This window comes from Nipponia nippon, unplaced genomic scaffold (genome assembly GCF_047370975.1).
Source record: "Nipponia nippon isolate SJK-2023a ecotype South Korea unplaced genomic scaffold, ASM4737097v1 scaffold_1, whole genome shotgun sequence".
NCBI lineage: Eukaryota > Metazoa > Chordata > Aves > Pelecaniformes > Threskiornithidae > Nipponia > Nipponia nippon.
The window spans coordinates 119,466,560-119,491,579 of NW_028262290.1; the positions used below are offsets into that span (position 1 = coordinate 119,466,560).

The following is a 25,020-nucleotide window of genomic DNA, read 5'->3' on the forward strand; positions in this document are numbered from 1 at the left end:
CCACCTTAAAACACAATCACCTCAAGGCTACAGAGTTACATATGCAAACTGCTGCCTGCAGGCTCTTGAAGCCACTGCTTACCCTGCTGATGAAAAATGTCTTGCTGTCCGCTGTGCTCCTGGGTCTGTACCCATCTAATCTTTCTTGCTTATTTGATCATATACTCTTTGCAGGAAGGTGCATTTGCAATTTATGCTGGACTCAGCACGGTACCCAGCACAACTGAGGCCTTGTCAACGTTTGGGGTCCCTCAGCACTACTAGTAAAAGTGAATAATAGGAACATCAAATTTAGTGCACCAGAAAGGAGAGAGACAGGACTAAGTCATAAGCAAAATCAATTTATTTTATTTAACTGTAAGGAAATCTTTCACTGAACTGTAAACTCCTAGCAAAACGAACTGGTTTTGATTCAGCTATCCTGAAGTCTGAAAATGTTTCAATTATAAGTTACCAGTGCTTCAATATAGAGAATGAACACATCTTTATGTTCTGCAGAGAAAAAAAAAAAAACCAAGACCTACAAAACATTTTGATGAGTTGAAGGAAATTTTTATTGAGTTTTGAACTTTTCCAGTACATGACTTCCCAGAAGTTTTCAGGTGCTTCTTCTTCAGGCTTTCATATAAAAGTTAGATTGCTGAAAAAAATTAACCAAAATTCACATAGCTTCTGTTAATATAGGAATACCTGTGTTGGGTATGAACCAAAAGATAGTCTGTTCCTTCACTTGCTAAGCTTTGTTTTATGTTTCAATAATTTCTCAGCCAAAAAAGGATAAACACACCTAGAAGACTATCAAGAATAATGCCCACAAATAAATGGCAATATAAAAGTTCAGGGATTCAAGGTCTGGCTTTGATTTAAGCCACTATTACCTCCAGTTATTTGTTCTATCCGACACTCACAGGCTATCATCCCAAATAGAAGAGTCACTATAGTAGACCATCTCAGGTGCTTTAATGCAGAGAGTACGCAGCACTGAAAGAGCAATGAAGTTTTAAGTGCAGACCAAGGCCGTACACAAAAGTAGCTGGGTTGCAAGCTCACATTTCCACATGACAGCTCTGCAGGATGACAGCCTTTGGCAAATGAAAACTAACAAAGCAACTCTGGGGCTCTAACAACATTTTTGCTGTGAATAAGTGCCTATAAATCCAGTTAACTAAGACGCTGCAGACGCTCTGACCTTGTACATTTTTCTTAGCCACTAGTACCAGTTCTTTTCAGAAAGAACTCAATTTATGTGCAACTCTGTCTGTCATTGACTCGTGTTCTGAATGGCTGGACTTGAGCTATGTCTGTGTAAGCAGAATTTGCCTCCATGTATTCATTCTCTCTCCCCAGAACGGCTGCTGCGAGAACGCAAATCCCATTTGGAAGGATTACTTGCCACGCAACGGCCAGAGGCCCTGTCCAAGGCCGGGCTCCCTCCCATGCCAAGAAGCACAAACTCAGAAGCTCCGATTCAGAGAAGGACATGATTAAAGCAGGCAAGGTGGCAACACAAAATGTCATTCTCATTTCACATATGCGGAACCAAAGCTGTCATTCCCCTCCCCCCCATTATATTAGGAATTTGCACTAAAGCTGGGGATTTCATAAAATGCAACTGTAAAGATGTTCAAACATGAAAGCACAGGCCAGCATTTATAATTGTGGAAACTGGCAATAACTGGTGGCAATATAGATTCCACTGGAGCACTTGTGTGTGGACACCAGGGGTCACACAAGCATCTGGGAGGGGAAATAAAACTCTCTAGAGAAGTGTCTGCTATCTAGACCAGGTCTTACAGGTTTTTATGGTCTATGTACATTCCTCTGTAACAACAATTGTGGAAAATTACTGGAATGTCCCAAGTACTCAAGAGTTTGAATGTGTTTTTCCTTGTAAGTTGTATTTGCTATTGCTTATCTTTGCATTTTCTAAATACTTCACACATTCATTCCTGTTATTTCAGCATACAAGGGAGCAGCTCCTGTTTCTATAGGATGCAGTGCCACAGTCTGTTACATTCCCCACCTTAGGAAAAGGATCTGTTCAATGCAGTTCTTACACTTCTCTCATTCTTCTTTTGTGGATCTCATGCTTGTGAAAATGGCAGACTGATAACACTGGACACCGGTGGCCAGTGTTTCTGTACAGAATAGAAGCAATGGCAGTGCATTGCCCCAGCACAGATGGTTCCTTTATCATTTAACACTGGCCGGTGAAAATGGAGAAACGGAGTATCACACTGACTTCAGCTGTAAGTCCTCTCTGGGTTAAAGCAGACACCAGCTAAGATCAGTAGTAACTGCCTCTTTTTGCAACTGCACAGCTGCCTGATTTGAGCTCCTGAGTAACACAGAGCTGGCGTTGTGCTTTTGCATTTACTCTGTAGTAATCTTGTGCTGATCAGGATTGTTAGAATATGAAGAAGTCCCACATAGGCATCCCCCAGCCATGCAGAACTACATCATCACAGAAGTGAGAAATTTTACTTTAAAATTAGTTTGTTTCACAACTTTCTCAAGTGTTTCTACCAGTTCCAAGTAAGTTTTTCAAAATCTGTGTTATGTACCTTCCCTGAAAACAACTCAGTAAAGAAAGCATTCAGAATAAGTGACAGTATACCCAGGCATCAGGCAAAGGATGCCAAGAAAATGTATCAAGCTCTCCACCACCCTCAGCTTAGAGCAATATGTGATTCATTTTTATTGGAATAGATAGAAAAAAAGAGAAATGCAGCAGTTTTTATAAACAAACCATAGAACAATCCTGAAAGTGAAAGAACACCAAGACTGTGCAAAGAAAATGGCACCACCTGCATCTCCAGTTAGAGACATTTTTTGGCATCCAGTTTAGAGACATTTTCTCCTGATTAAGATCCTGCACTAAGAAGTACAGTTTCAAGTCTACTTCAATCTACAGCAATTAATAAGCACATAAAAAAATGCCTTAGGTGAGTGGGAAGGTCTTCTATTAGCACATGCTAAAAATAGACAACCTGTAGAGTTATCTGAACAGATACTTTACATAATAAAACTTTGAATTTTACAGGCCCTCAGGATCCACATTTGTCATTGACTTTTGAAAGTTGAGGCCTTTTCGGGTCTGACTATAGTCCAGTTACACATTAATTGTAGGTCACAGTTATTAGCAGTGAGCCACTAGACAGAACAAGCTTTGGAGAATGCCTCCATTGCCACCTTGGGCAGTACCACAAAAAGACATCTGCACTGCACTGAAGAGAAACAAACCAGCAGAAAAATCCTTTTGCGTCTTACCTTGTAATGGGAAGAGCAGACGCCTTCAAACATATCTATATCCATACAGTCCATTGGTTCAGATCTTCCTGGTAATAGCAACTCTTTCAGCTTCTTATTTCTTATTTTTAATCGTCCAGCTGGTGCAACCTGTAAATTTACAGAAGTGGGTGTGTTGTTCCAAGATGTTTACTCATCTCATTCTACAAGTCATTCAATTTAAATATATATGGCTCTGTGCCATGTGGCTCCTATTGCTCTCCAGAGCTTTCAGTGTAATGGATTACAGACCACAATGTTTCTGTAGGTTATTGATTTTGGGGAATATAAGTAGAGGACTCTTTAGGATTTCTTTGCAGACTTTCCAGAACATCACATTCCATACGTGTATATCATATATTTGAGAACATGCTTCTACCTTATGAAATTCAAACTTTATTGTACAAAAAAAAAAAAAAAAAGGCATAACTTGCATCTCCAAATTGTCAATTTCTTTGTCAATTTATCTGTTAGAGGTTGATTCTTGTAGAAAGGGACAAATTACATTCAAATATTAGTTCAGGAATAGGAATGCTACTAATTTGAGAAACTGGAGGTTGACAGAGTGGACAACATTTATGTTCAGCAATTAAGGTAACAAAAAAGAAAAAATGCCTTCCAAAAAAGTGACTTTGAACACTGTTCAAAATTTTTCTGGAGCAGAGTAAATTAGCAGGACAGCATGAAAATTCAGTCAGAGGGATTTTTTTAGTAGAACTTCTCAGGGAATCACAGTGAGATTCTTCAAATGTATCTGTAGGTGCAGTGCCTTCCAGGTATTTAAATTTGGGCATCCAAACCAAAAGGACCTCTGAAAACCAAGCAACAGGTTCTCTGCTTAGGTGCGGCAGTTTTCATCAGCAAAAGCTATGAGGGAGTCACTTACATATGCTTGATTCCCCACTGCACCCTCTACAGTATATAGAGCACTACCTGTATCCAACCCCTCCCCACCCCCAACATCTTGATCCCCTGTATGCAGGATCTACAAGTAGAACACATTTTCATGGTGGATTTTACAAAAACATATTTTAGTTTCATGAAAGTTCAATCAGAGTGCAATTATCTGTTTACTGGCAAACAGGCAGTACACGTTTGTTCAAATCTGCTTTGCTGAGCCATGTTCAACTTCTCAAAGCATTTGCCTGTTTCATTACGAGATTTCTCCAGACACCCCTGGCTCCAGCACCATGGCACAGAAAATGGGATGCACAACACCTGCTGCTCTCCACATTTTGGCTGCTGCTACTTAAAAGCTACCCCTGCTCTCTACAGAAACTGTTTGCAAGTATAGCTTCACGTATATATGGTTTGTAGTATACACATCTAGGCTGTTCTCTCCCTCCCTTGTTTTACTATGGAAAAATAAAATTTATCTCACTTCAGTCAGAATGCCTAAAAATCATCAGCAATGACACTTTATACTATATTAACCACTTGTAGCCTTACATCCTGGTGTAAATTCCCACCACAAAGGGTGGCACACAAAGCCACCCTGTCCCTGCACGGCAGAGCTGGCATGTCACACACTGATGGCGCAAGGTACATCTGATTTAATTGCCATTTAAACCTGAAACTCCTGATGGAGCCAGAAAAGGCCTTGATCCTGGAGATGTGTCGAGCTAGCTGTGCCTCCTCCTCAATGCAGACAGATCTCAGATCTGAAAGGTCATGCACAATTACCCTGGAGTCCTTGACTCTGAATCTCCAGATAACTCCCAACCTCATGTAGATCCTCCTTTTCCCCCTGACAACTTTCAGAACTTGATTTCAGTGAAGTACAAGATTTGTCCTTCAGCAGCACTGGCTAAAATGAGAGCCGGGACTTAACATGGAAAAAAACCCCAACATTCACTCATACAAATTAAGTAGCAGAATGCAAATCGCTAGGAAAAAAATACTAAGAATCCCTCACTATGCAGGTTATCTGAACATTTCCAGACTGTATTTTTAGTCAGTCCATGGTTTGGGACCTCTCTAACTAGGACAAAACCTCCCTCTTTGTGACAGTGGAGTATGTAGAGACTGGCACAGGGAATCAGTTTGTATTGTGATCCTGCTGTATCTTACACTTGTATCATGCTTGTGTTGTGATTCCAGCATAATGCTGTATCACTCATAGAATCATAGAACGTCCCGAGTTGGAAGGGACCCACAAGGATCATCGAGTCCAACTCTTGTCCCTGCATAGGACAACCCCAAAATTCACATCATATGTATGAGGGCGTTGTCCAAATGCTTCTTGAATATTGTCAGGCTTGGTGCCATGACTACCTCCCGGGGGGAGCCTGTTCCAGTGCTCTACCACCCTCTGGGTGAAGAACCTTTTCCTAATGTCCAACCTAAACCTCCCCTGGCATATCTTCCTGCTCTTCCCTCAGATTCTATCATTGGTCATCAGGGAGAAAAGATCAACGCCTGCCCCACTCTTCTAAATCAAAATCCAACATAAAGTCAAATATCTTCAAATAAGCAAATCGGTATTAAAATATTAAACCCTCCAGCCATCTGAGACCTGTTGGATAGACCAGAGCCTGTAGGTCAGGACAGGTAGCCACCAAGTCTCCTTGGCATTACACAGCCAACCATCTCAGTGAGAAGGGGATCAATCTCCTTGCCCCTGTAGCACCAAGGAGACCTGAAGAAAGCAGAGTCCAGACAGAGTTGAGTGGCTGCTGGACTTGGCATGAAGAGGCAGCAGGTTAAGAAGAGAGACATTTGGGACATAGGCTTTGGCACATGCCTGGATGCAGGTAAAGAGAACTCTGATGGCGTACCGCTCCCACAACACTACTGAAGAACTGATTACAGTTCAACGGAAAAATTGGTTGTCACATGCCAAATTCCTGTAGAATAAGGACTCTGTGTATGCAATCATGTCAATTATGTGATTGCAGGGATAGATATGAGGTAGCCTGCATTGCAGAACAAAGAGGGATGAGCCAACAGCAGCAAGGAAAATAGAGTGAAAAGACATATAAAACTCTTTTTTCTTGGTTGCTCACCAAGATTAATTACCCTCATGATGCACAGGTTATGTTCAAATGCTGATAGAAACAGAAATGAACAGGAGATCCCCTTGTATCTACCATTATAAATAGAACGCTACAATATTATTCTGTATTCAAACCTTGGATGTATACTATTTCTAGTCCTTTGTATATAATACTGTTATTTTACAGTGTTTTCCTAGATAATGATAGATATTACATGAAGTACAGAAAGTGCAGGTTAACTAACAAAACTCCTAGAGTGTCTTCAAGTGTCTGGTTACATGATATGCCTTTAACTATTTACTGAGAAACTAAAGCAAAGGGAGCTGTTTGAGAGATAACATACATCTTGATTAGCTACCGTCCCGATTTCAGTTACACTGTTAATCTACATAGGTATAAGAAAAACAAAGCTGAGCAAAGGAGCATTAGCAATATGTAAAAGTGATTGCATTGCTTTCAGCTCCACTTACAGATGTTAGCTCTACCTCTTAAAATCTTACCATGTGAAAAGCCAATCTTAGTTTTTCTGTGTGTGCTCACGTACAGATAGTACTCTACCTGCACCTCTCTAATCCGAAGTTGCAAAACATGCTATCAGCCATTGCTTTAACAGCTTGGCATGGATCACACCTCTGAAGTCTTTGAATAGGAACATCACTGATCAAGCAAAATCCCTCTATTTTATGTCTTAGGTAACTTTCAATCTTCTGGAAGAAAAAACATAACAGGCAAGGTACACAAAAGGCAGACAGGTACTGCTCCATTGATTTTGATTGACCTGTTTACAGTGGATGTGGAGCTGGACCAACGATAAGGACGAAGCTGTGACTATTTCTCAGATATGAAAACCTCCCAACACACCTGTGTTATTTCCAAACATGAAAGAGTTATATGCTCAAATGTACATGCATGCATGTATTATGAAACCCCACAATCAATCTTATTGTACAGTCTCCATTTTAGGACCATCATAAAGGACTCCTAAACGTAGTCCTGCATCATCTATTCTAGAGGACTACCGCTGGATTACAATCTGAATGCCAGTGATCCTTTAAGTGACCACAGAAGGCTTCTTTCACCACCAATTCCCCCATGTATTCCACAACTAATATATTGTACTAGTGTACTAGCAAACTACATTTGCTCCTTTGAGGCATCATGATGCTTTACCTAAAGACCCTTCCAGGAAGGAAGTCTGCCTTAGTAGACAGAGCTTAGTAAAGCAACGTGAGCTGCCCAGCCAAACTTGTTATTAAATCATACCAAAACGGCCAAAACTACGCCATTGCAAAGACCGTTGAAAAAGAAAGTGTCTTGGCTGTGCATATAGCAACCTCAGAACAAAACTCACATATCGTTTTTGATTCACACTAATGTTATTGTTTATAGTTGCAGGATGCAGTAAATCCTGCTTAAATTACCAAGCATTGGAGCACTTGTGGATTGACATTCAAGACTGTGGTCTTTCCCCAATAGCATTATAATGAAGCTGAGGTAAACCAGCCCGCTACAACCAGCATAGTGGCTTCAGTTGGTGCATTGCTCTGCAAATTCCCACCCCCTGACCCCTTCTCATACCCTTTTCGCTTTGTCATTTTCTCTTCTGCCTCCCTTCTTTAGTCCTCCCTCTCCTTTTGTACCAGTACAGGTTGGAGGCCAACTGGCTGGGAAAACAGCTTTGCAGAGAAAGACCTGGGAGCCCTGGTGGACAACAAGTTGACCATAAGCATGCCCTTGTCACAAAGAAGGGAGAGTAAAGAAGATGCAGCCAGACTCTTCTCAGGGGCACCCAGGGAAAGAAAAAGGGGAAACAGGCACAAACCAAAACACAAGCAATTCCATTTGAACGTAAGAAACTCCCACTGTGGGGGTGGTCCAACACAGGTACAGGTCACCCAGAGAGGCTGTGAAGTCTCCATCCCCAGAGACTGGAGATACTCAAAACCCAGCTGGACACAGCCCCATGCAGCCTGCTCTAGATACTTTGAGCAGAGGGCTGGACCAGACAACCTCAGAGGTCCCTGCAACCTCAGCCATTCTGTGAGCCTGTAATCAGAGCCCTGTTCCCTATTCTTTTTTTAAACAAGTATGTTACTGACATGGCTAAGTTAAAAACCTGATCCTGAACAGTGGGACAAGAATTTCATTTGAGGTCTCCACACTTTATGGATGGAATGGACTGATGAAACAATGACTTTGAAAATTAAACTAGATGTTAGAGATGCTCCTTACTCTAAGAATCATACAACTCCTCTTGTGCTTTTCTTGGAAGAAAAAGTTCCAGTGGTCACTACTGCTTGTAGTAAGATCAGTAGTTCTCCTTGCAGCATTTAATGCATTATGTCTTGCCCTTTATATCATGCTCCCAAACGGAGACTGCCAAAGCAATTTTAGTAGCAAATCTTTTCCTCAGCATCACAGCACACTGGATAAAACCTGCTTTCTGATGCAGAAGGAATGATGAGAGAGCATAGAGAATTCATCCCCATAATAAAGAACAAGTTGGACCCTTACCCAGTACTCAAGAGAGCTTTGCAAAGGAAAACTGGTAAGTATGCCAGCTCATACACTTCTTTCAGGGAATGCTATCAGCAAACCAAAGGTCGCAATGAGTGCTTTAACTACAGATTACATATATTGTCATCGTGGCAAGGACTACCCAGTATCATGCAGAGATGTGTCATGTTCTTACCCAAAGAGGTGGCTAAGTGTTCTGCATAATCCAGTTCTTCAGTTAGCCAGGAGCAAGAGATGGGTCATTCTTTCCCATACCCATCACTCCTTATTGCAACAGTTACCATATTCCTATCATTAATCATCTATAGGTAACACCTCTAACCTCTGAGTTCTAGTACCTCAAACACAAGTTTGAAAAGCTTTATTTACAACAGGCTACAAAGTAGGTCCAAAATGGCAATCTGGTCTCACTCCTGTTTCTTTTGAAGAATAACTCAGTCTTCGGTCAGACAAGAGAGTCAACTATGAAGCTTTCTTTTTGTGGGTGTTAAGTTAGAAACTTAACAGCAATTTTCATTTATCCTATTTTGTATATTTACTATGGCCAGCACAAGCATCCAGCTGAGTTACTTGCAGTTACCTCACAGTAACTGTGTTGTCTAATGGTTTCCTTGGAATAATTCAGGGAATGACAAGATTTCTGGTTCACTTTAACTTCTACTGATTTTAAGCTAACCATCTTCAGTATCACGGTCATAAATTCGCACCCTGTCAATCAAAGGAGATCTGTTGCAGACACCACATTGTCTTTAGTTGTGCTCTACCACACAGCTGAGCTTTGGACGCAAAAGCTTAGTATCTGTTCATAAATTTGCTGGTTATTAATTAATTTAGTTGTTTAGTAAATACAGCCAAGCATACCAGTTCATATATTCCATAAACAAGAATGTCATGAAACAATTCAGTGGAAGTTTTTACACAGATCCATTAACTCTGACCAGAATAAATCATTTGCAAGTACATACACTAGAATTTGTGTACATTAATTGCCTCTGTTTACCTGGCAATTGAGTAATCCAATTTACAGCGTGGCCAAAACCTCTGCTCTAGCTATACTCCTCAGAGAAGCATTTGTTTACCTGCAATGAGCCAGACTGGAGCATGAGTTGGTTGGGTTTTCCTGATGCAACTGAGGTCTGTTGCATGCCCACTGAGGGATTCAGCTTAGCTAAACTCTTGCTATGGGCAGCTGCAGGCTGTGAAGAAATGCAATCTGTGCTGACTCAGCTTATCTGTAAGGCAAAACTCAGCCCTGGCAAGACCTCCAAGGGAAGGCAGCACCAGAGCAGACACTACAGCACAAGCAGTTAGGAATATTGCCTCCTGTTGCTAGGAGAAGAAAGGTTGCCCAGTGTTTTCAAACTTTCTAAGGCGGTGTCAATACAGAAAATGTCTTTAATATATGCACATTATTGCAGCTATTTTAGCATTATATTGGCACATCAGTTTTATTATTAGGAGAAATAAAAGGCTTTGTCAATAATAAGCTTGAGTTTTATTTTATTCTGCATTATGCTATTGTAACTGCAGATCGCAGTATACAATCACATAATTGCATCTCTACCACTATAACACTTGTAATTGCCTTCCCTCTTTCTTTAATCTTTCCAGCGGAAAGACTACAGTTCAAACTATTCCATATCTGGCATCAATCTAGAGAACATCAGTTTACAAGGGTAGAGTAAATTCCATCAGTCCTAATAGGATTAAAGGTATTACTGCAGTTTTCAAATCCTCAGAAGTAACAAATATTTTTTAAAGGAATAGGTGGTGTTCACACAGTTGATTAGCGCAGTCCACCACAATCAGAATAGCTGGTAAGAAATTTACCATAGTTATTACACTGCATCCGCAACAAAGAGTACTTTAAGATTAGGACCTACAGTAAGTCTGCTACATAAACCAGAGGAGAATAGGTCACTCTGGGACAACAGCATAGTAGGCAATAGCCAATTGCTTGCATGTGTAGATTTAGGTCTCATTAATATCGTTTTTAAGTAAAGTCACTAGAATATTTTCAGATACAGGTAGTGTCACTGTTACTATACTGTTATCTGTTCCTGCAGTTTCTCTGGTTAAGATCACACTGCAAATGTAAGAGTCAGAACTTCATACAGATTTGAACAGTTGCATCTGCTTTCCAGAGGTACTGCTGCAAAGCATTAGGAGAAAATTATAGCTTTTTAAAAATTTGCTTTTGAATTGCATTCCTTAATCTACTATTTTGCGCTCCCCCCACCCCGCAAAAGCCCACTGTAAAATGACAGCCTTATTCATCAGAAGCACATTCCCATTGCTGATTTACCTCCCGAGGCAGTCAAAGGGTCATTTTTAAACATTAAATTGTCAATAGGATAAAGAGGGACTGATCTTACTTGCTTTAATTAGCGGCTTTTTCCACAGAAGCCTCTCCATATAAAGGACTCTCTCCATAGACCTTAAATGCCTGACTGCTTTCTGCAGTTGAGAGAGGTGGATTTTCTCTGTTAAATTATATATTTTGTAGTTCTGCTTCACAAGCACAGCCATTTATTCATAGCATAGTTCGGTTTCCTTCCCAATTTTTCCTGTAGAAGTCAGTTCAATCCTCACTTACTTATCCATAGCTGTTTTACCTCTGTTGTAACCCATCTATTCAATCTATGCTTTAAAATATTTTCCTGATACAGTCATCTGGCCCCTCCTACTATTTGAGAGAAATATATGAAAGCTATCTCTCGTAAACTGCCTAGATAAAAGGTACTGCCTATCACAGTACTACAACAGGCTTTTTCAATTGGCTATGCTTCAAGACCTGTTTAAAAAAAAAAGGATTCCGTCTTTCATACAGTGTTCTACTTTAAATACAATATGCAAGCCACAGGCTCCCAGTTCATTACGGTATGGAGCAGTCTCGTGCCTTCAGCTGTGTATTACCAATATGCAGCTCACCAAATACGTGTTCACTGGTCATGACAAGCATCTTGTAGTTCCTGCTTAAAAAAAAATAACAAATCCTGCCTTCTACAAGAGATATGATGCTTTTCAGGCAATAACAGGTATTGTCACCTTCCCTTGCAGCTCCCACCCATTCAAAGAGAGTGGAAATAATCCATATCTGATTTTCACTACGTGCTTACCCCTGAAACTGCTTATTCACATACAACCGAGCCCACTAAGATGCAGGAGGCCAGTTACCACGCAATGCCTTTTAAACTATCAGCCCAAAGCACTAGGCAGCCGCCGCGTCAGATCGCATTTCATAAAATAAGAAGACTAAGAAGAAAACCGATAAGCAAACGCACCTCAGAAGCGGAGCCCCATCCTTCCCCCCGCCCGGCCCCCCCCGATCCCTCACTCCAGGTCTTGCGCTGCCGAACCCAACCCCGCAGCACCCGCCCGGGCCGGCGGCTGAGCCCCGGGAAGAAGGAGCCGGCGGCTCCCGCTGCTGCCGCCGCTTCTTACCTCCGCCGCGGCGCCGGCGGCGGCTCCCCCCGCGCTGCGGAGCCGGCGGCGCTGCTGGCGGGCGGGCGGGCTCCGCCACACGTTGATGCTCCCCCCGGCGGGGCGGGCGGGGCTCCCGCCGGCCCGGCCTCCCCGGGAAGGGGCCCCGGCTGCGGCAGCGGGGGAGGCGGCGGCGGCCCCGCCGCGGGGGCGCGGAGCAGCGGCGGGGCGAGGCGAGGCGCGGGCAGCGAACGTGAACGGGGAAGCGGTGTTGCGGCAGCGGGGAGCGGCTGCGAGGGGGATTAGGGGCAGGGTTTTACAAGGGCTGTATTGGATTAGCCATAATCGCGGCGAAAGGGGCAGTCTGGTACTTAGGGGGCCAGGCTGGAAAGGTTAAATGCACAGCAAAAGCAGGTGACGGGCGTTAAAATGAAATTACAGGTGGCTGCTACAGCCGTTTGCCCCACGCAGTCCCTTTTGCTACAAGCAGGGGGTCGTTTGAAATTCTGGCAGGGTTTTACTGCTCGTACACCAGGGCTGGTTGTGCTTTCAGGGCAACTCTCACAATTTTGAACCCGGCTGGAAGAGACCCACAGAGGAAATTTGTCACCACTGAATTAGGATTTATCCTGTAGGCCAGGGAACGACTCCAGGGACATTGGGGTGGCTACTCCAAGAGAAACTGCGCGTTGGAAGTGCAGATCCAGGAACAGTGCCAGCTCCCTACCCAGAGCCTTTCCAGTTTAATGCCTTACCCTACGCACTACTGCTTGCTGAAAAATTTAAGCCTTCATTCCTCTTCCCTCATTAACCATAATCGTTATTGGTTTGTATTTTTCTACATTCACTGGTAGAGGGAAAAATCCTACCTTTTTTACTTACCTTTTTGCCCTGGGTTTTCTATTGCTATACAATTATTAACAGTCAACACAAACCTGCTACATCTACCTTCTGCCAGCGTAGGCTATCTTACTTTTTATTTTCTATTATACTAATTCTATTATTTCTCTATTTCTATTATTGTATTTTCTATTATACTATTTCTATTATACTTTTCTATATACTTCTATTATCAACTAAATGTTGAGCATGTCAGGAATCCAGCATGTAAGATTGGAAAGCGGTACACACAGCTTCAGACACACATGGTAGGTCATAGCAATGAGTTGGATCCAGCTGCCCGGTCGCTCAGCGTTTCATTCCAGAGGCTTTGCAATCTTTGCAGTCTTCCTTCTGATTAAAGAAAAGTTGCTGGTGGTAAAATATTACCAACATTGAAACTACGGATTATTTGATGAGATTTTCCTTTGTCAGTACAAGAGCATCAACCACTGCCTTGTTTTTACATCTTTCCCTTCTCTTTTCTCCTTTTGCTCAGTATTTTCTTTGAGTTGCGACATACTAGTTACAAAATGAATGGCTGAGTCCATGTCACACACGAACAATTAACAACATCTGTAGTCAGTTATGTTTTCAAATCATAGTACAAATATGAAATAATTAGGCTAAATGTGCTAATTGAGCTGTAATAATGGAGTAACTCATTACTGACTAGGAAGTGTAAGATTCCCAGTCTCCTATAGGATGAGCAAACGGATATAAGGGCAATTTCTCAGATCAGCATCCTCAACTATGTCTGCCGGTTTGTGGATACTCCAGTTTATAACGCCCAAACCAAGTCAACTGATCGCCAGCTTGTAGACTCCGTAACATAGTCAATAGCCTTTAGAGCTATAGAGGAGGAGAAAGAACTAGTGCTCCAGTGTTTGGCAACAATGGCCCTGCACATGTGAAGTAAATCTTTCCATCTACATTAAGTGCCCAGCTAAGGACCGTGAATGTCCTGGCTGTAAATGCCCAGTTCATCTTTGCCATAGGCAGTGCTTTCTAGCAATCAGTGGGATCAAGCATGTCCTCCGTGAGGAAGCTTTGCTTGCTACAAACCCTTTTAGAAGTTCCTTTTTCCAGGTTTTATTACTGTACTTTTGCTAGCAATGAAGTTGGTAGTAGCAGGAACATTGCTGGGGCTGGATAACAGAGGGCTTCATAGCCTTTTCTGACAGAGTAGACTTGATGCAGAGGAAGTGTTGGAAATGCATTAACTCTTCTTAGCTCAAGAAGAAGAGGTTTCTTTTTGCTTGAAATTAAACCTTGGTCCAGATTCAAAGAGAAAAGGAGCATCAGTTTGCCTAACCTTCCTGCTGCCCCATATGGAATAAGGTAAGAGTTTGAAGTTAAAAAGCACCCCTATGCTCCACACAGAGGGGATTTGTTTGGAAGAATGTCCATCAACTTTGATTGATAGCCTTTAAAAATAATTTTGTTCTGCAAAAGCTTTTTCTTCTACAGTTGCTTTATGCAATTCAGGAGGAAATCTCAGCTGCTGAGAAAACATTATCCTAGGGTTCACATAGACCACATATGAAAACCATATTTGAGAGAAATCACTTGTCTGACTATGTTTAACATACCTGAGGTTAACTACTTTAAGGCAGTTTAGTAGTTTGTTTTTAACTAGCCAGCATTAGTTATTCACAGGTTAAAAGATGTTTTCTGAAGAAGACTAAAGTTCAGCCTCTTCAGAGATGTACAATTTAAAGAGAGGTTATGGGTTGTCTCTGCTCAAAAGCCAGCAAGCTTGGCTCCTTTGAGGCACTATAATTCATAAGTAATTATAAAGAGCAAATGAGAAGGATTGGAAATTCTTCCTCACTGGAACAAAATTAATTTTGATGTTATAACTATAGTTATAAGAAATTTTCAAAATCCTCATGGGATTTATAAAAGCACAAGACATTATTCATTCTTGTAACTAATGAAAAAAAAAAAAAAAGGGTGTTCCAAACCAAAATAAATGGCAATTTTCAGTGCATAGAGAATCCAAATTGAACTGTTTTATATACAAAGTGAAATTTGTCTTTGTGAAATGGATAGAAGTTTGTAAAGCGGGATGAAGGAGGGTGTATACATGAATTCTAGAGAAAAATGCCTTTGTCCACGAAGTACTCCTTAGTACTCATGAGCACTGAAGCCTGATAGATCTCCATCAGCTTCAAAGGGTCTGGATGAGGTGCACAAGCAACACTGATCCAGTGTGAATAAGACATTCATATAGGAGCCAGGGGAAGCTGAGTTTCTCTTCCTGAGCCTGCCACCAAGTTACCATATTTTTCTGACAAGCCAGGTAATTTCTCAAGCTCTTCTTTTTCTCTCCTATTATTGGCTAACTTGACTTTGAACTCCCTGGGACAGACACAGTTTTTAAATACAGCACACAGACAAAAAAAGTTCCCAATTTCAGCTAGGAATAATAGGGACAATGTAAACAAACACCCAAATTTACAGAACCAGAGCCAGTAAATTAATTCCAAATTTTTCAGTGTCCTTTTGAAAGTGTGCCCCAGAGAGCCACTCTCTTGGACAACGTAGGAGTGATTCTATTGCCAATTCTCAGAGCTACAACCAGGAGGAGCCACAGATGAGCCCTCTACGACTGTAACCATCCCTTCTCTCTGTAGACCACTGGCATGGTGGGTAACAAACATCCAGCAGGAGCTTATAAATATGCAGTTTTTAAAACTGAATCAGTCTGTCACTGGAAGGAAAAAGTATATAGAACTTATTACGCAGTATTTTTCCACCCCCTTCTTACTCTAGAAGGACTATAATTATTCCCTGTTGCAGGATCTGTACAGTAGTAATCCCTCTCCTCCTACATGCTTCATTTACAACTTGAGAGCTAACAGCCTATTAAGTTTTTAATAAATTATACTAAAATATTGTGGCACTGTTCTAAAAATAAAACGTGGAAATGAGTTGTTAAGGATATGTTCCTTACATGCATAAAACTATCCCTTAAACACATAATTTTTTTTACAAAAATGCCTTGGTCTATAAACATCTGTGATCATAAATACTTCTCAGAGAAGCACTGGCAGTGAATTTGTAGTAGTAGAGTCACTTTTTTAAAGGAGAAAGCTTTTTCCGTTTCACTATTAATCTCTTTTCCTTTCATCTCAAATTTAATTCATCTCTAGGTCTTTACAAAGTCATGAAATTATTCATGTGCTAAGAAGGATAAGGTAATATGAAAGAAGGAAAGACCTCACAAAGATTCGATAAAAGTAACAGTAAAAATACTGGGAAGAATATGGAAAATACTGGACTTCCATTCATTCAGGACCACAACATCAGCCATTTTAGAATGTTTTAAAAGTAGTGCTTCTCGTTTTGCATTCACGGGACTAATTTTGATGGGGAGCTCAGATAAGAGCGGGCAGTGGAGTGTTATCTTACTACCGCCTTTTGTTTTTATGCTTATGCTTAACATTGGGTCCCCAAATCCATGGTTAAAATATTTAATTAAAGTAGTCTGCTTTTCAGGCATCTTGAACATTCACCTGCTTCACTGACAATCACAGAAGCTATAAATACCTAGCAGCTCTAAGACCGAGCAACATTTACTTAAATCTCTATATGTGGTCCTGAAAGTCTAACATTAAGCCTACAAACTTCAAAAACCTTAAACTTCATATATGGGGTCTTTCTATCCTTTTCTGTCTCTCTCAATCATCTTATAGCACCCCAGAATTTGTAAAGAAGAGAAAAGGAAGGACAGAAGAACAAAAAGAGGATCAGATATGAATGCCAGAGTCATTTGTACATAGGACATGCTTACATATTGAATGGCTTGAGGAAAGCGTTCACAGATTTGGTTTTGATGCATATTAATCAAGGTGGGCTCTCAAAAAGGTAGCTGTTAATAGGGGAAAGTTGTTCCTGTGCAGGTTGCATGGACATACCAGAAGTTTCTAAGCATTTAATTAAGCAAATAATATCTTAAAGATGGAAAAGAAGCAATATATTAAAAATACAAAATCTTAAACAAAAAAAAATTACCAAAGCTTTAAAAGTTCTCAGAGAGGGAAGAAAAAACCTTAAGCCTTACAGAAGAATTCACAAGACTTTCAGGGTACTGTTCTTTGGGTAAGACTGCAGCTGTTTCAGTATTCTGCTGAAAAGCATGGAGTATACCATTGAAAAGAGTAAGCTAGAATATAAAATTTTCAATGCTTGTCACAATTATTTTAGTTCAGTCCTCTAAATATTACATATCAGGCTTCAAAATATGGATGTTTTTCTTATACATGTGCTGAAGAGACTATTCAAAACCAGAGGTGTTGAGGATATATACATACCTCACCCATGTCTTAATAAAACACATTTCTGAGGATGATCACTGGTAACTGAAAGTAAAAAATAGGGATATGTTGTTCAGCACAGCCATCTGTGAGTAGTTTACATGGAGAAAAGCATTTCTTACAACATGTCAACAAAGAAATCTGGTTCAAAGAAGCCCTCAGCCATAAAGAATTCCTACTACTCTTTGAGCAACGACTACTGGCAGGAGCTGTCTTCCTGAAGGGTCAGCACATCACACCGAAACAGTGGAAGCTTAAATCTCCATTTCAGCATGTGTCTATCAGAGTCAGGAATAACAACACTGGCACAGCAGGGAAGAAACTCGGGCATTCTAGACAGCAAATGACTCAGAAGACCTCCCCTCATGGCATGCCTAAGCCTCTTCAACAAACCACACATGTGCACGTCCCATAAACTCTAGGGTTTTGTTGCTGCTGCCTTTTCCTTCATCTTAGGTGTTTCCCTGGTTTAGGTGTGTATGGTTGATGGAAGTGTTCCAGGCCCACCTTTATGCCAGGGTTTCATACGTGCTTTCAAGCAGTCAAAAATCGCTGGTGATCACGTGGTAAATTGCTTTGCACTGGGAACTGCTTCAAAGCATCTTTGGAGAGCTTCCACTTCACCTTGCACCCCAAAACAGCCGCTTGGGCGTTTGTCTATCATCCAGCCATCCCCCATCAGGAAAGCTCTCCACAAGCAAGTTTTCTTCATGTAAGTTTGAGTGAGTGCTTTCATTAAAAAGATCTGCATGCCTAAAAAGAATGGACTTTTTAAACAAGAAAAAGCTTTGCTTACGGCAAGAACTTATCAAAATGTTATGTGGCTCAAATAGGTGGAACTTAGTTTTGAATCATTGTCTGGGAGCCAGATGCACACTTCATGGAAACTTAGTGGTGTCAATTAAATTGTTCTCAGAAGTACTTTATGCCCAGCTCTTGTAAGCAGAGGAAAAAAAGGTGATCGTAATGGTACAAATAAATGACTAAATAAAACAAAAAGCAACTGCAGGAAAAGTTTTGATTAACTGTGAAATAATATGAGATACAACAGTAGCAAGATCTTCAATTCTTTTCCTATCTGTTGCTAAATGTTCTTAACTAAGTACTTAATCCTGCAGTTGGGTTTTAATAAACTGGTATTAGGGCTGCTGTTATTGTGTCAGCATCGTGATAAAAATCCAGGAGGCCTTTCCAGAGATCATCACCTTAACAGCAAAAAGATAGGGCTTGCTATTTTCTTAATAAACAACAGATAAGATACAAACTTCCCTTGTATTTAGGACCTCCCTCCTGTCCAGAAACGAAACTCATTGCTTCATTATAATTAGGACCCTTGCAGATTTCTTTATAATTGCTAATTACTTTTTAATCTCCCTGGCAATAAATAGCTTTCCTAAACTTAATTGATTTCACTCACAAGGACTAACAGATTACCCAGGATTCTGCTCACCATCTGTCATGTAAACACAGGTAAAGTAAAATTTGCCTTGCTTTTTCCTTCTAAATTACCTCTCTTTTTCTATGGAGTTGTTCTGTCCAGATTTAGAGTAGCACACAGCAGATTTTGGTTGCATGCATTTATTTGTAAAACAACTTTTCAGAAGCAGAAATGAAAACATGCAGTGAACATCAGAGACTTTCAATAAGTTGCAAGGGGTTATATTAAGCTAGAAGTTCCCCTGAATAGATAGTGCAATTCTTATTCCTAAATGTAAATATCCCTAAAGCTACAGTCAGGTTCCAAACTAGCAAGGGATTGGATTAATTCATTATTATATTTCTCTGAATTAAGAAAACTAAAATAAGCTATGTTATTTGTCTTCTTCTGAACTGTGCATTTCAGGGAGAGAAGGAAAAGAAAACTCATGTGTTTCCAACCTCAAAGGTTGGGACTGCTTTGTGATAAAAATTGATAAAACTGATAAAAATTGTTTGCACTGTCCCTGATCCAATTAGAAAATTATCTCCTTGCCATCATGGCACTATATTTCTGTTTTTATGAAAATGTAACCAGTTAGAGCCTACTGGATCTCTTCTTTATAGCTGGATGAATGTATTTGAATGACTGCATTAACAAAACAATATAATATGTCTTTTTCAAGGGCTATTAATTCAGGCATGTAAAAATCAGCATTTTGTAGAGATTTTTAAGTGCATTTGGTTGTGAAACATCCTGTAGGATTCTGATTCACTAGTGCATTACTTGTCTGCTGGTGTGACTCCTGGAAATCCCCCGGTCAAAACAGCTTTCCAGAAGGGTTCCACAACAGCCTCCATGTCCTGACAACAGTATTTTTCCTCACTTTGTAAAGGGAAAGAAAAAGAAGATCTTTTTTCTAAATATGACTTGCAATAGAAGCGTGGAAGTATTTCAGCCAAATAAGATATGGCCAAGGTATCTGCCTTTTATTTACTATTAAAAATAAATGTGGAGTGTTGACAAAACAAATAGAATATGGCTGTTTTCTTTGAAAAAAAGAAAAAATAAAAATACGTATTGCACTGAAACACCTGAAACCTGGCATCTGAATTCTGTTATAGTATATTGGTTTCTTTCGGTTGTTTTTGTTCAGTGTGTTAGATTTTTGTTTCCTATGTAGATAGAGAAAAAAAAAAAAGATCATTTTCAGAGACGGCTTTTCCTTTCTTTTAGTATCTTCCAAGGGGGGTAAAAAAAGGTCTTTGTTTTCCATCCACTTGCCATCCTCCTTTTGCCTACCATTTGCTGCTTTCATCCCTGCTTGCAAAACGTTCTCAGCCATTTTTACAAGGCCAACCTCCTAAACAACCTCTGCCCATCAATCTCCTATGGGTTCAGGTGTTTGACTTTCTCCCTTGACTCTTCCAAACTTCTGGAAGGACCAGCCCACAGCTCTGCAATACAAATCTCCATCAAATGCTAGATTTGCCTCATCAGTTCTGAAACACAGTAATTCAATTTGGAGGCAATCCAGACTGCACTGTATTTTGTGCTGTGTTTTGTGTAAGAAGCTTCTGATCAGTCAACGCCAGATTTTATTCATCTATTTCTATTACATGTCAATAAAACAAACAAACAAAACCCTCTTAAGCACTGTGCAAATTATGCTGTCTGAGCTGGTTAATATTACAGAAGGCAGGAGTTGTTAATGGCAGGGCACGCTGGCATTGGTAGAGAGCATTTGCCAAAGTGAAGATGGACTGAGTGGCAAGGGGCGGGGGGGGTAAAGGAAAAAGAATAGAAGTTTTAAGCCCCAGTTTACATTTTATATATCATCCCAGATCAGTAACAACTGTAAGACGTTGGCAGCTGATCTTTGTTTGGTAACATTAATAAAAGAGGATGGTGAAAACAGCTGCATTTCTAGTGGATATTTATCTATCTCCTAATGTGTATGAATTAGCTATATTAATTAACTTTGACATTAATTGCCAGACACAGCATTATGATCAGAGAAACGAGTCTCAAAGAGTGTCATTCCCTGGTTTCTTGTTGGGGAGAGCGCTGGGCTCAGGTGATGCACTCTCAGGCCGCTGCCTGGGGACTCGTAATAACCCTCCCACTGTCAGCCAGATGCAGCCGCAGGGTGACAGGTTTGCGGATGCCTGTAAGCAGGTCTTTAGCCTATTGGCAAGCTCCATCGCTGCTAAAGATACAATACAGAAAGCAAGCGCGCCATCCACCTTGTCTTGATTTTAAAGCAAGTGCAAGTTACTCAGTGCATCTAGTACAGTTGCTGCTGTTTGCGAGAATCATGTAGGGATTTTCCTGGAAAGGATGGATCAGCAAATGTTTTGGCTTCTTATTCATGTGCAGTAAAAAGGGAAGTCCTCAATGTGGGTGATTTTGTTTATAATGTGTCACACTTCAAGGTGTTTGGCTGAACATTGGTCACGCTCTGAAATGAACAGAATCCAATGTATTGGGATGGCAACAGGCCAAGGCTTGGAAAGAAAATAGATGTATTCAGGCTGTGAAATTTGGAGTAATGATTCGCCCAGCCTTGTGGCAGCAGTGTAAGGAGTCAGGCTGGTAGATGCTGAGCCTGCACTGATAGGAGCAGGGCTCCTTTCTCTCAAAACAACTAACCCAAGCGGGACTTGGGAATCCCTCGCTAGGGGTGTCATTCCATGCCTTCAGTTCTCAGGACAGACAACAAGTTATGGCCGTGTGTGTATGTGCACACATGCAGCAGTAAATAAATTTTGTGATTTGCAGCTCAACTCCAATGTAACCTCTGTGTCCTCTTTCATCAGTGTGCCTGAGGGAACTATTTTTTTGGCATTTGCGGCAAGCTTCTCAGCTCAAAAGCAAGGGATTTCTCTTAGACCATTTCAGAGTTTACAGTGCTCCTGTCTGTCCTGTAACTTCCTCACTGCACATGGAAAATGGAGGTTTCCAATCTATTTGTCTGGTTCTGTTTCGAATGCTAAATTCAACCTTGTTATTAACCACCCTCTAGCAATTCACAGTCCTACAACACATCAGGCAAGATGATCCTAATGGTTTTGCAGGCCCGTGGCCATATTCTGAGACTTTGAAGTTAATAATTTTGCTTGTATAAGGACTTCAGAAATGTTAAAGCATTTGGTTAAGAACTGCAGACACAGAAACAAAAAATACAATATCCCTACATACCCCTTGTTCTCTTGAAGACAAAGTGGAAATACTTGCCTCATTCTTTTCTCTTCCTATGCAAATGTCTGCGGTTTCATGACGTTTACGTTATTAAAAATTATCCTCTGAGGCAAAAGTTGTAGAGCCAACTGAATGCGGCTCATTTTCAAGTCAATGAGTTTCTATTTGAACAGTCAAGTCATACAAGTTAAGATAGTGGAATAAGAAAGCAACAATCTTGTAATAACAAAGCGGGAAGAAGTATGAGTACTTATTAAGCCTTGCTCCCTCAGGACTGCACAATTATGTCCGAGTTTTTAAATATGCTGAGCTTCAACTTAAGTTGTGTGCATGTAATGGAGCAGGCAAAATTTTAACAGATTCACACAGTTAACAGTTTACTGAATTTTGCATTTGTGTGAGTAGTACCTCGGTATATAATTTATTTTTCATAAGCTGCCATTCAAAAATAAAATTATTTAAGGAAAAAGTAAATGCAACTCTGTATTCAGTTGAAAAGAATGTGTATGTGTTAGTGCTGTTCTTTTTTCAATTTGCTTTCTCTTAAAGGAGGACCATGAGTAGTTTTTCCCCCTGTCGTTAATGCTGGAAGGATTGAAAGAAAGAATGAAGAAATGAACAGAGAACAAAGGACACTTGTAAAAGACCAACTCATATAATCTGTCCATGGAATTTTAGGACTCACGTGACACATGTTCGTATTCAAAAGTTTAAATTTCCCCTTCTCTTTCTGAATTTATTTTAGGAGACACTGATGACATTTCAGCTTTGATGTAACCATTTTCAACCTAGACAACTGCCAGCTTTAATTATTTAATACCTCTGTGTCAGACAGCTAAATCTTTGGAGTTCGTCCTCCATTACTTCTTCAATGAGAAATCTCTAACCCCCTTCTTCCTCTACCCTTCCAGCCTCCAATGGGTCTCATCAGCCTCATCACAGACTAAAGTCAAACTTTAGCCAACCCATAATCAACTTCTTCCAACCAGTGATTTTATTTATTCGGTGCCTTTTGATTTATAATGCCATTCAGCATGGCACCTGCCTCATCTCAGCCCTATTCAGCCTTCTCCAATGGCTTGCTAAGCACTTGTTTATTCATCTCCTCCAAGAAATGCTTTACCTAACGGAGAGCTGCAATTCTCCATTTCTTAAAGTAAGGAGTGAACGAACCCGTTTTTCTTTGTCAGCTGCATGCACATACATATATGCACATACATATATTTTCATTACTCACTACAGATTTTTCCAATCACAAAAGCTTCTCTGTCCGGCTGTCAGGAAAAATCTGTGTTCTCACATTATCCATATTAAAGTCAGCTCTGACTCCATCACTATTACCACAAACTAGAACTGATTCTCCTGTTTCCTCCTGATTTTTATTTCCTATCTCTCCTAGCCAAGGCAAGAAAGAGTATATGGGGAACAGAATACACTCAGGCAAAAGAAAATTTAGTCTAAAGAGACACGCTTGGTCAAATGTCTTTCTGAACACCACCAAAAATTATAAAACCCAATGAAATTAAAAATTAAAGACACAGTCATGCTTTACATAATGCTGATCTACCAGTATTTTTCTGCTTCCATTGCTGCTATTGGCTCTCTCATCCCTTTGCACTCTTTATAAATGTGCTAGATGTTCATGTAGAACATATATTCACAGAGACATGTATTTTTCTAGCTCCTGAAAAGCATTTTGCCCTATTACCCAAGGTAAATTCCAGAACAAATTCCTATGGATCTGCCAGTACAATTTGTGCCAAAGTTCAGACCTGAGCTTCAGATCACTATAAAAAAGGCTTGGAGCACAGTTCTATGAACTCTATAGTTGGGAAAGTTAAAAATCAGATTTGATTTTGAGGCTTGATTTCATTTTGGTTAAAAAATCAAAATCTTTTCCTTCTTCCGCATTACTGAAGAGGGAGAATATAATAGGGAGAAAGACAGCTTCTTGCTGTATTGTAAGCAAGTTTGCTCCTGCTCTGTGTGGTTGCCCTAAGATGTCTCAGTAGTCTATGTTTAACTGCGCTATACAGCACAGGCTAGAAAGACCATGCTGTTAATAACAGGTGTATCCCTCCAACCCTTCTAACCTGTTGAGCAGTGTGCTCAGCATCTGCATTGGCATCGCAAGACCTTTAGCACTGGTACTGTCCAGCTGACATCAATATAAGCCCTGCTATTGACTCCGAGGATCAGGAACTTTATTTCAGACACAAGTCAGAATTTTGCTTTCTAAACACTGTTTTTTCTGTTAGCTTCAAAAGGGGTTTTACCTTCTCTTTACCTGTTGCTTTCTTCCTATCTTGTTCAGTAGAATGACTAAAAATAATTACCTGGTTATAAATAACTAATGACCCTGAACACAAGGGGAAATGAAATGAAAACTGAGAGATCTTTTGCATTAGATCAAAACCTGTTAGGGACAGTTTCCTTTGGAGTGCAATTGTAATTGCCCAACTTTGTCACTTAAGGGTAGGGAAGGCTTAAGAAATAAAAGGAATATAAAATCAGGTAGGGAAACAGCCTACTTTAAAGTTCGTATCTCATTTTGAAGTTATATCTGTTTCCATGAAACAAACAGCCTTGGTTAATAACTTTATAGCAGACATACAATTAATCAGGTTTTTTGTCCATAGTGTGAAAAAACTGAAGAGAACTGAACAATGAAGTTCTGAGGAAATACTAAAAATAGCATGGAGCTGTGCCAGTCAGTCATGGGACCAACAACAGTGCTAAGTGTTGTACAGAAAGAGTAAGAAATAATTCCTTCAGAAGATGCAAATTCCCAAAAGTTTTGTAAGGTATCAGACTTTTTTATTTGGAAGGACATTATGCCCTTGCAAAAAAAAAAAAAAAAAAAAAAAAAAAGTGTGTTTGGTACTGGCTTTGAAGCAGACAGCTTTCTCTTGCAGAATTAGTTTTCCTTGCATTTTGCTCAAAAACATATTTTATTTTCAAGACTGTTTTGCAAACC

General features: G+C 40.3%; 1 protein-coding gene across 4 annotated transcripts in view; it reads right to left on the reverse strand.

Moving 5' to 3' along the window:
* TMEM108 (transmembrane protein 108) overlaps positions 1 to 25,020 on the reverse strand; it is a 201,852-nt gene that overhangs the window by 158,427 nt on the left and 18,405 nt on the right. For 3 of the 4 annotated variants that reach the window (XM_087769732.1, XM_087769726.1, XM_087769675.1), the window contains exons 1-2: positions 12,246 to 12,363; positions 3,271 to 3,399 (exon numbers count right to left, since the gene is read on the reverse strand). The gene's annotated coding sequence lies outside the window, so the exon portion shown is untranslated. Of the gene's footprint in view, positions 1 to 3,270; positions 3,400 to 12,245; positions 12,364 to 25,020 lie in introns of those variants that run through there. The other variant, XM_087769685.1, reaches the window with a different exon arrangement.